This window comes from Triticum dicoccoides, chromosome 5B (assembly GCF_002162155.2).
Source record: "Triticum dicoccoides isolate Atlit2015 ecotype Zavitan chromosome 5B, WEW_v2.0, whole genome shotgun sequence".
Classification (NCBI taxonomy): Eukaryota; Viridiplantae; Streptophyta; class Magnoliopsida; order Poales; family Poaceae; genus Triticum; species Triticum dicoccoides.
Genome location: NC_041389.1, coordinates 199,579,542 through 199,589,368, shown reverse-complemented (window position 1 = coordinate 199,589,368; position 9,827 = coordinate 199,579,542).

Genomic DNA, 9,827 nt, shown 5'->3' with positions numbered 1-9,827 from the left:
GATCGGCTTCAGTTAGCAGCAATAGCGAAGGAATCGCTCCCTCGGGTTTAGTTAACAGCCATCGATCAATCGCTCAGGTTCAGTAACGCGTAGCCTGCAGTGCAATCGGTCGGGTTCAGTTAGAGCCCAACACCTCGCTCGGGTTTAGTTAGAGCCAACGCCTCGCACACACGCGCGTATGTGTACGAGAGAAACGCGCATCGCTCGTTCCCCGACCTCCCACCGTAACCGGCAACTCCCCGAAACTTTCCTCCCCCTTGCTTCTACCACGGTTTTTTCCATCATGGACGGCCCAAAGAATGTCATGCAGCTGCGTCTCCGGCCCGCCCAGGACAAAAAGCCCATTTTCTGTCATGATTTTTTGTCATAGAAGTAGGAGCCCACCACATCTATGATGATACCGGGTTTTGTCACAATTATCGTCATAGAAGTGTCATATGTATGACAGAAAAAAAATCGTTCGGCCCAAAATGTCACGGATGTGTCTTTTTTTGTAGTGTCAGCTAGCGAGCCATAATAATAAAACTCGAATGACAACACTTTCTCAAAACAATCATAACATGATATAACAAAATGGTATCTCGCTAGCCCTTTCTGAGACCGCAAGACATAAATGCAGAGCACCTTTAAAGATCAAGGACTGACTAAACATTGTAATTCATGGTAAAAGAGATCCAGTCAAGTCATACCCAATATAAACCAATAGTAATGAATGCAAATGACAGTTTGCTCTCCAGCGAGTGCTTTTTAATAAGAAGGGTGATGACTCAACATAAAAGGAAATAGTTAGGCCCTTCGCAGAGGGAAGCAGGGATTTGTAGAGGTGCGAGAGCTCGATTTTAAAATAGAGATTGAATAACATTTTGAGCGGCATACTTTTGCTGTCAATGCAACAACTATGAGATGGATGTATCTTCCATACTAAATGCATTATAGGTAGTTCCCAAACAGAATGGTAAAGGTTTATACTCCCCCAACCACCAACAAGCATCAATCCATGGCTTGCTCGAAACAACGAGTGCCTCCAACTAACAACAGCCCTGGGGGAGTTTTGTTTAATTATTTTGATTTGCTTTGATCTTTTTGGATCATGGGACTGGGCATCCCGGTTACCGGCCCTTTCTCGTGAATGAGGAGCGGAGTCCACTCCTCGTGTAAATAACCCACCTAGCATGGAAGATATAGGCAGCCCTAGTTGTAACATGAGCTGCTCGAGCATACAAAACAGAATTTCATTTGAAGGTTTAGAGTTTGGCACATGCAAATTTACTTGGAACGGCAGGTAAATACCGCATATAGGAAGGTATAGTGGACTCATATGGAACAACTTTGGGGTTTAAGGAGTTTGGATGCACAAGCAGTATTCCCGCTTAGTACAAGTGAAGGCTAGCAAAAGACTGGGAAGCGACCAATTGAGAGAGTGACAACAGTCATAAACATGCATTAAAATTAATTCACACCGAATACAAGCATGAGTAGGATATAATCCACCATGAACATAAATATCATGAAGGCTATGTTGATTTGATTCAACTACATGCGTGAACATGTGCCAAGTCGAGTCACTCAATTCATTCAAAGGAGGATACCATCCCATCATACCACATCATAATCATTCTAATAGCATGTTGGCACGCAAGGTAAACCATTATAACTCATAGCTAATCAAGCATGGCACAAGCAACTATAATCTCTAAATGTTATTGCAAATATGTTTACTTCATAATAGGCGGACTCAGAAACAATGAACTCATATATTTACAAAAACAAGAGAGGTCGAGTTCATACCAGCTTTTCTCATCCCAATAAGTCCATCATATATCGTCATTATTGCCTTTCACTTGCACGACCGAACGATGTGTATAATAATAAGAGTGCACGTGCATTGGACTAAGCTGGAATCTGCAAGCATTCAACTCAAGAGAGAAGACAAGATAATATGGGCTCTAAGTTAAATAAACAATCATGCATATGAGAGCCACTAAGCATTTTCAATATGGTCTTCTCGACCCCCAAAGGATAGAAAAGAAAATAAAACTATTTACACGGGAAAGCTCCCAACAAGTAAGAAGAAGAACTAGAAATCTTTTTGGGTTTTCATTTTAATTCTACTACAAGCAAGGAAATTAAACTAACTAACTTTTTTGGTTTTTATTAAGGTTTATCAAGCACACAAGAAGAAAACAAGAAAAGGAAATTTAAACTAGCATGGATAATACAATGAAAGAGTATGAGCACCGACGACTAGTGTGTGAACATGAATGTAAAGTCGGTGAGAAATACGTACTCCCCCAAGCTTAGGTGGCCTAAGTTGGTCTAATACCAAGGACCGCTCCTACTCTCCCCGGTGTAATGGGAGGTGTAATTAGGATACCACTGGCTGGTCATCTCTGGATCCCACTGGACAGATGATGCACGATAAGGGTCCAGTTCAGGTTCCGGCTCAGGTTCAGGTTCTGGAGTAAAAGCTTGAGCTCGATGATTGTTCACCGCTTCTGGTGTGACAAGAAAATTTTCTGCAAGCAAATCAAACAACAAAGGCGCAGGCAAAATAATAATCTCAAAGTGTTTCTTATTAAATCTAAGTTTATACAAAAGCATATTTTCTTCATTGTCAACAATAAACTTGTGTGCTACCATGCTCTTGTAATCTAAAATGTGAGGAGGCAATTTTATCTCCTCTTTCTCATGGTGCCTAATGGGTATCTGAAAATGTTTAGCAAGACGTGCAGCATAGATACCTCCAAAAATGAGGCCTTTTGTACAATTCAGGGCTAGCCGTTTAGCCACGACGGCACCCATACTAAAAGTATTGTCTCCAAGCAAGGCATGTTGAAGAATGATAATATCAGGAATGCTCAAGTTTCCACTATTTCCACGACCAATCAAGCAACTACTAGAAAATATGGCAAAGTAGCGTAAAACAGGAAAGTGTATGCTGGAGACTTTTGCCTCAGAGCCCTTCTTCGGCTCCTCTACATCAATAGTATTAACAAAGCCACCCACATATTCACGATGGGGTTCCTCTAATTCTCCCTCGTAAGGTATCCTACATACCGCACAAAAATGACGTAAAGACATTTCTTTGAATTCATCATATAAATGAAATGATACTGTAGGCGGTGACTTCTTAGGATAATAATAAAAGTTTTGCAAGAAATTATTGATAAGTAAGAGATACTGATCGATCCGGTCGTTGATGAAACCGGTGAGGCTTGCCGTCTCGATCAAAGCATAAAAATCTTCAGAAATTCCAGCTTCTTTCAAGAAATCCTCACATGGCCATTCACACGACCGTACTTCCGCTAAGCGAGGGAGATTATACTTGGCTTTTTCCTTCTCTTTGGCTTGTTTTTGCTGAGAGCTTTGGCTAGAAGAGCCCCTCAAAAGTGTCCTCAACATTTTCTGAAAATTTATGAAATTTTAGTAACTTCAAAATAAAAGTGAATAAAACTAAACAAGATTGGTAGCAACTACTCCTACAAATGCCTAGAGCCTATATAATGCATTGGAATTGCTTGGGACCTCAAAAATTGAACATGCAAGCTGAAGAACATGGTCACACCTATGCAGCAAAAATTTGCAATGAATAAAGCACTAGAACAAAAACTAATTGCACCAATGGAGGAGTCACATACCAAGCAACAATCTCCCAAAGCAGTTTTGTGAATGGAGCTTTGAGCTAAGAGATCAAAAATCGCAACAAAACGAGCTAGAACTCGTGCTTGAGCTGGATGGGGATTTTTTTGGGTAGAAGATGAAGTGTGTGGGTGCTGGCATAAGTGGAGGGGGCCACCAGGGGCCCACGAGACAGGGGGGCGCGCCCTCCACTCTCGTGGCCTGGTGCTTGCCCCTCCTGCAGTGATTTCAGTGCCTAAAATCCTCAAATATTCCAGAAAAAATCATACTAAATTTGCAGGGCATTTGGAGCACTTTTATTTTCGGACAATTTTTTTATTGCACGGATAATACTATTTTTGCTTTATCTATTCTAATTAACAGAGAGTAAAAAGAGGGTATAGAAGGTTGTGCCTTCTAGTTTCATCCATCTTGTGATCATCAATATGAATCCACTAACAAGGTTGATCAAGTCTTGTTAACAAACTCATTCCGAATAACACGGAACCAGAGATATGTCGAATAACACTAAGTTACCTCAACGGGGATATGAAAATCCCCAACAATAAGAATATCATACTTTTTCTTGACAGTAGGAAGAGGAAATTCAAAAGCTCCAATAATAATAGTTGGAACTTGTCCAATAGAATTGATGCTATGAACTTGAGATTGTTTCCTCGGAAAGTGTACCGTATGCTCATTACCATTAACATGAAAAGTGACATTGCCTTTGTTGCAATCAATAACAGCCCCTGCAGTATTAAGAAAAGGTCTACCAAGGATAATAGACATACTATCGTCCTCGGGAATATCAAGAATAACAAAGTCCGTTAAGATAGTGACATTTGCAACCACAACAGGCACATCCTCACAAATACCGACAGGTATAGCAGTTGATTTATCAGCCATTTGCAAAGATATTTCAGTAGGTGTCAACTTATTCAATTCAAGTCTATGATATAAAGAGAGAGGCATAACACTAACACCGGCTCCAAGATCACATAAAGCAGTTCTAACATAATTTCTTTTAATGGAGCATGGTATAGTTGGCACACCCGGATCTCCAAGTTTCTTTGGTATTCCACCCTTAAAAGTGTAATTAGCAAGCATGGTGGAAATTTCAGCTTCCGGTATCTTTCTTTTGTTTGTAATGATATCCTTCATATACTTAGCATAAGGATTTACTTTAAGCATAACAGTTAAGCGCATACGTAAGAAAATAGGTCTAATCATTTCAGCAAAGCGCTCAAAATCCTCATCATCCTTTGTCTTGGATGGTTTAGGAGGGAAGGGCATGGGTTTCTGAACCCATGGTTCTCTTTCTTTACCGTGCTTCCTAGCAACAAAGTCCCTCTTATCATAACATTGATTCTTTGATTGTGGGTTATCAAGATCAACAGCAACTTCAATCTCTACATCATTGTTCTTTCTAGGTTGAGCATCAACATGAACATTATCATTAACATTATCACTAGGTTCATGTTCATCACCTGATTGTGTTTCAGCATCAGAAATAGAAATATCATTGGATTCTCAGGTGTGTCTACAGTAGGTTCACTAGAAGCATGCAAAGTCCTATCATTTTACTTTTTCTTCTCTTTAGAAGAACTAGGTGCCTTTAAATTATTTCTCTGGGAATCTTGCTCGATTCTCTTAGGGTGGCCTTCAGGATACAAAGGTTCCTGAGTCATTCTACCAGTTCTAGTAGCCACTCTAACAGGAAAGTCATTTTTATTATTTAATTCCTCAAGCAAATCATTTTGAGCTTTGAGTACTTGCTTAGCTTGAGTAGCAACCATAGAAGCATATTTGCTAACGAGGTGAAGTTCATCTTTAACTCTAGCTAGATTATCACTTACACGTCCTATCTCGAAAGCATTATTCTTTAAATCTCTACCAACATAAGCATTAAAACTTTCTTGTCTAGCCATAAAATCATCAAATTCATCTAAGCATGGGCTATGAAATTTAGTAGAGGGGATTTCAACTTTATCATATCTATAGAGAGAATTTACCTTTACTACCTATGTCGGGTTATCAAGACAATATGGTTCTTCAATAGGCGGTATATTAAGACCATGTATTTCTTCAATAGGAGAAAAATTCTTAACATCTTCAGCTTTAATACCCTTTTCTTTCATTGATTTCTTTGCCTCTTACATATCTTCAGGACTGAGAAATAAAACACCTCTCTTCTTCGGAGTGGGTTTAGGAATAGGCTCAGGAGTTGGCTCAATTGGTTCAGGAATTACTTCAGGAATTGGCTCAAGAAGAGCCCAATTATTTTCATTAGTCAATATATTATTCAATAATATTTCAGCTTCGTCGACTGTTCTTTCCCTGAAAACACAACCAGCACAACTATCCAAGTAGTCCTTGGAAGCATCGGTTAGTCCATTATAAAAGATATCAAGTATTTCATTTTTCTTAAGAGGATGATCAGGCAAGGCATTAAGTAACCGGAGAAGCCTCCCCCAATCTTGTGGGAGACTCTCTTCTTTGGTTTGCACAGAATTATATATTTCCCGCAAGGCAGCTTGTTTCTTATGAGCAGGGAAATATTTAGCAGAGAAGTAATAAATCATATCCTGGGGACTATGCACACAACCAGGAGCAAGAGAATTATACCAAGTCTTAGCATCACCCTTTAATGAGAACGGAAATATCTTAAGGATATAATAATAGCGAGACTTCTCATCATTAGTAAACAGGGTGGCTATATCATTTAACTTGGTAAGATGTGCCACAACAGTTTCAGATTCAAGGCCATAAAAAGGATCAGATTCAACTAAAGTAATAATCTCAGGATCAACAGAGAATTCATAATCCTTATCAGTAACACAGATAGGTGAAGTAGCAAAAGCAGGGTCATGTTTCATTCTAGCATTAAGAGACTGCTGCTTCCATTTAGCTAATGATTTCTTAAGATCATATCCATCATTGCAAGCAAAGATTTCCCTAGCAGCTTCTTCATTCATAACATAACCCTTAGGAACAACAGGCAATACATAATCATTGGGAGAACCTTCATCATCACTATCATCTATAATAGGTTCTTCAATATTTTCATTCCCCCTAACTCTAGCAAGTTGTTCATCAAGAAATTCACCTAATGGCAAAGTAGTATCACGCACAGAAGTAGTTTCATCATGCATAGCAGAAGTGGCATCATCAATAACATGCGACATATCAGAATTCATAGAAGTAGCAAGTTTAGGTGTCGCAAGCCTACTAATAACAGAAGGAGAATCTAGTGCAGAGCTAGATGGCAGTTCCTTACCTTCCCTCGTAGTTGAGGGCAAAATAGTAGTTCGGTCGTCTTTCAAGTTCTTCATAGTGATCAACAGATATAAATCCCAAGTGACTCAGAGAATATAGCTATGCTCCCCGACAACGGGGCCAGAAATTAGTCTTGATAACCCACAAGTGTAGGGGATCGCAACAGCTTTCGAGGGTAAAGTATTCAACCCAAATTTATTGATTCGACACAAGGGGAGCCAACGAATATTCTTGAGTATTAGCAGTTGAGTTGTAAATTCAACCACACCTGCATAACTTAGTATCTGCAACAAAGTATTTAGTAGCAAAAGTGGTATGATAATAAAGGTAATGGTAGCAAAGGTAAAGATAAATGTTTTTGGGTTTTTGTAATAGTTGTAACAGTTGCAACGGAAAAGTAAATAAGCGAAGAACAATATATGAAAAGCTCGTAGGCAATGGATCAGTGATGGAGAATTATGCCGGATGTGATTCCTCATGCAATAGTTATAACATAGGGTGATATAGAACTAGCTCCAATTCATCAATGTAATGTAGGCATGTATTCCATAAATAGTCATACGTGCTTATGGAAAAGAACTTGTATGACATCTTTTGTCCTACCCTCCCGTGGAAGCGGGGTCCTAGCGGAAACTAAGGGATATTAAGGCCTCCTTTTAATAGAGAACCGGAACAAAGCATTAGCACATAGTGAATACATGAACTCATCAAACTACGGTCATCTCCGAGAAGTATCCTGATTATTGTCACTTCGGGGTTGTCGGATCATAACACATAATAGGTGACTATAGACTTGCAAGATAGGATCAAGAACACACATATATTCATGAAAACATAATAGGTTCAGATCCGAAATCATGGCACTCGGGCCCAAGCATAGCAAAGTCATAGCAACATCAATCTCAGAACATAGTGGATACTAGGGATCAAACCCTAACAAAACTAACTTGATTACATGGTAAATCTCATCCAACCCATCACCGTCCAGCAAGCCTACGATGGAATTACTCACGCACGGCGGTGAGCATCATGAAATTGGTGATGGAGGATGGTTGATGATGACGATAGCGACGAATCCCCATCTCCGGAGCCCCGAACGGACTCCAGATCAGCCCTCCCGAGAGAGATTAGGGCTTGGCGGCGGCTCCATGTTGTGAAACGCGATGAAACTTTCTCTCTGATTTTTTCTCTCCCCGAACGTGAATATATGGAGTTGGAGTTGAGGTCGGTGGAGGTCCAGGGGGCCCACGAGATAGGGGGGCGCGCCCTACAGGGGGCGCCCCCCTGTCTCGTGGACAGGCCCTGGGCCCCCTGGTATATTGTTGGTGAACGTAGTAATTTCAAAATTTTCCTACGCACACGCAAGATCATGGTGATGGCATAGCAACGAGAGGGGAGAGTATTGTCTACGTACCCTCGTAGACCGTTAAGCGGAAGCATTATGACAACGCGGTTGATGTAGTCGTACGTCTTCACAATTCGACCGATCCAAGCACCGAACGTACGGCACCTCCGTGTTCAGCACACGTCCAGCTTGATGACGTCCCCCGGGCTCCAATCCAGCGAAGCGTCGGGGATGAGTTCCGCCAGCACGACGGCGTGGTGACGATGATGATGTTCTACCGGCGCAGGGCTTCGCCTAAACTCCGCGACGATATGACCAAGGTGGAATATGGTGGAGGGGGGCACCGCACACGGCTAAGGAACGATCCGTAGATCAACTTGTGTGTCTCTGGGGTGCCCCCCTCCTCCGTATATAAAGGGGGAGAGGAGGAGGGGGCCGGCCAAGAGGGGAGGCGCGCCCTAGGGGGGGCAAACCTACTCCAAGTAGGTTTGGCCCCCCTTTCCTATTAGGAGTAGGAGAGGGAAGGAAGAGAGGGGAGGGAAGAAGGAAAGGGGGGGCCGGCCCCCCTCCCAATTCGGATTGGGATTGGGGGGGGCGCCCCCTCCTTTGCTCCTTCTCCCTCCTTTCCAATAAGGCCCATATACTTACCGGGGGGTTCCGGTAACCTCCCGGAAGTCCGGTATAGTCCCAATCTCATCTGGAACCTTTCCGGTGTCCAAATATATCCGTCCAATATATCAATCTTTATGTCTCGACCATTTCGAGACTCCTCGTCATGTCCGTGATCACATCCGGGACTCCGAACAACCTCCGGTACATCAAAACTTATAAACTCATAATAAAACTGTCATCGTAATGTTAAGCGTGCGGACCCTACGGGTTCGAGAACTATGTAGACATGACCTAGAACTATTCTCGGTCAATAACCAATAGTGGAACCTGGATGTTCATATTGGTTCCTACATATTCTACGAAGATCTTTATCGGTCAAACCGCATAACGAAATACGTTGTTCCCTTTGTCATCGGTATGTTACTTGCCCGAGATTCGATCGTCGGTATCCAATACCCAGTTCAATCTCGTTACCGGCAAGTCTCTTTACTCGTTCCGTAATACATCATTTCATAACTAACTCATTAGTTACAATGCTTGCAAGGCTTAGGTGATGAGTATTACCGAGAAGGCCCAGAGATACCTCTCCGATAATCGGAGTGACAAAACCTAATCTCGAATTATGCCAACTCAACATGTACCTTTGGAGACACCTATAGAGCACCTTTATAATCACTCAGTTATGTTGTGACGTTTGGTAGCACACAAAGTGTTCCTCCAGTAAACGGGAGTTGCACAATCTCATAGTTGCAGGAACTTTGTATAAGTCATGAAGAAAGCAATAGCAACATACTAAACGATCAAGTGCTAAGCTAACGGAATGGGTCAAGTCAATCACATCATTATCCTAATGATGTGATCCCATTAATCAAATGACAACACATGCCTATGGTTAGGAAACATAACCATCTTTGATCAATGAGCTAGTCAAGTAGAGGCATACTAGTGACACTATGTTTGTTTATGTATTCAC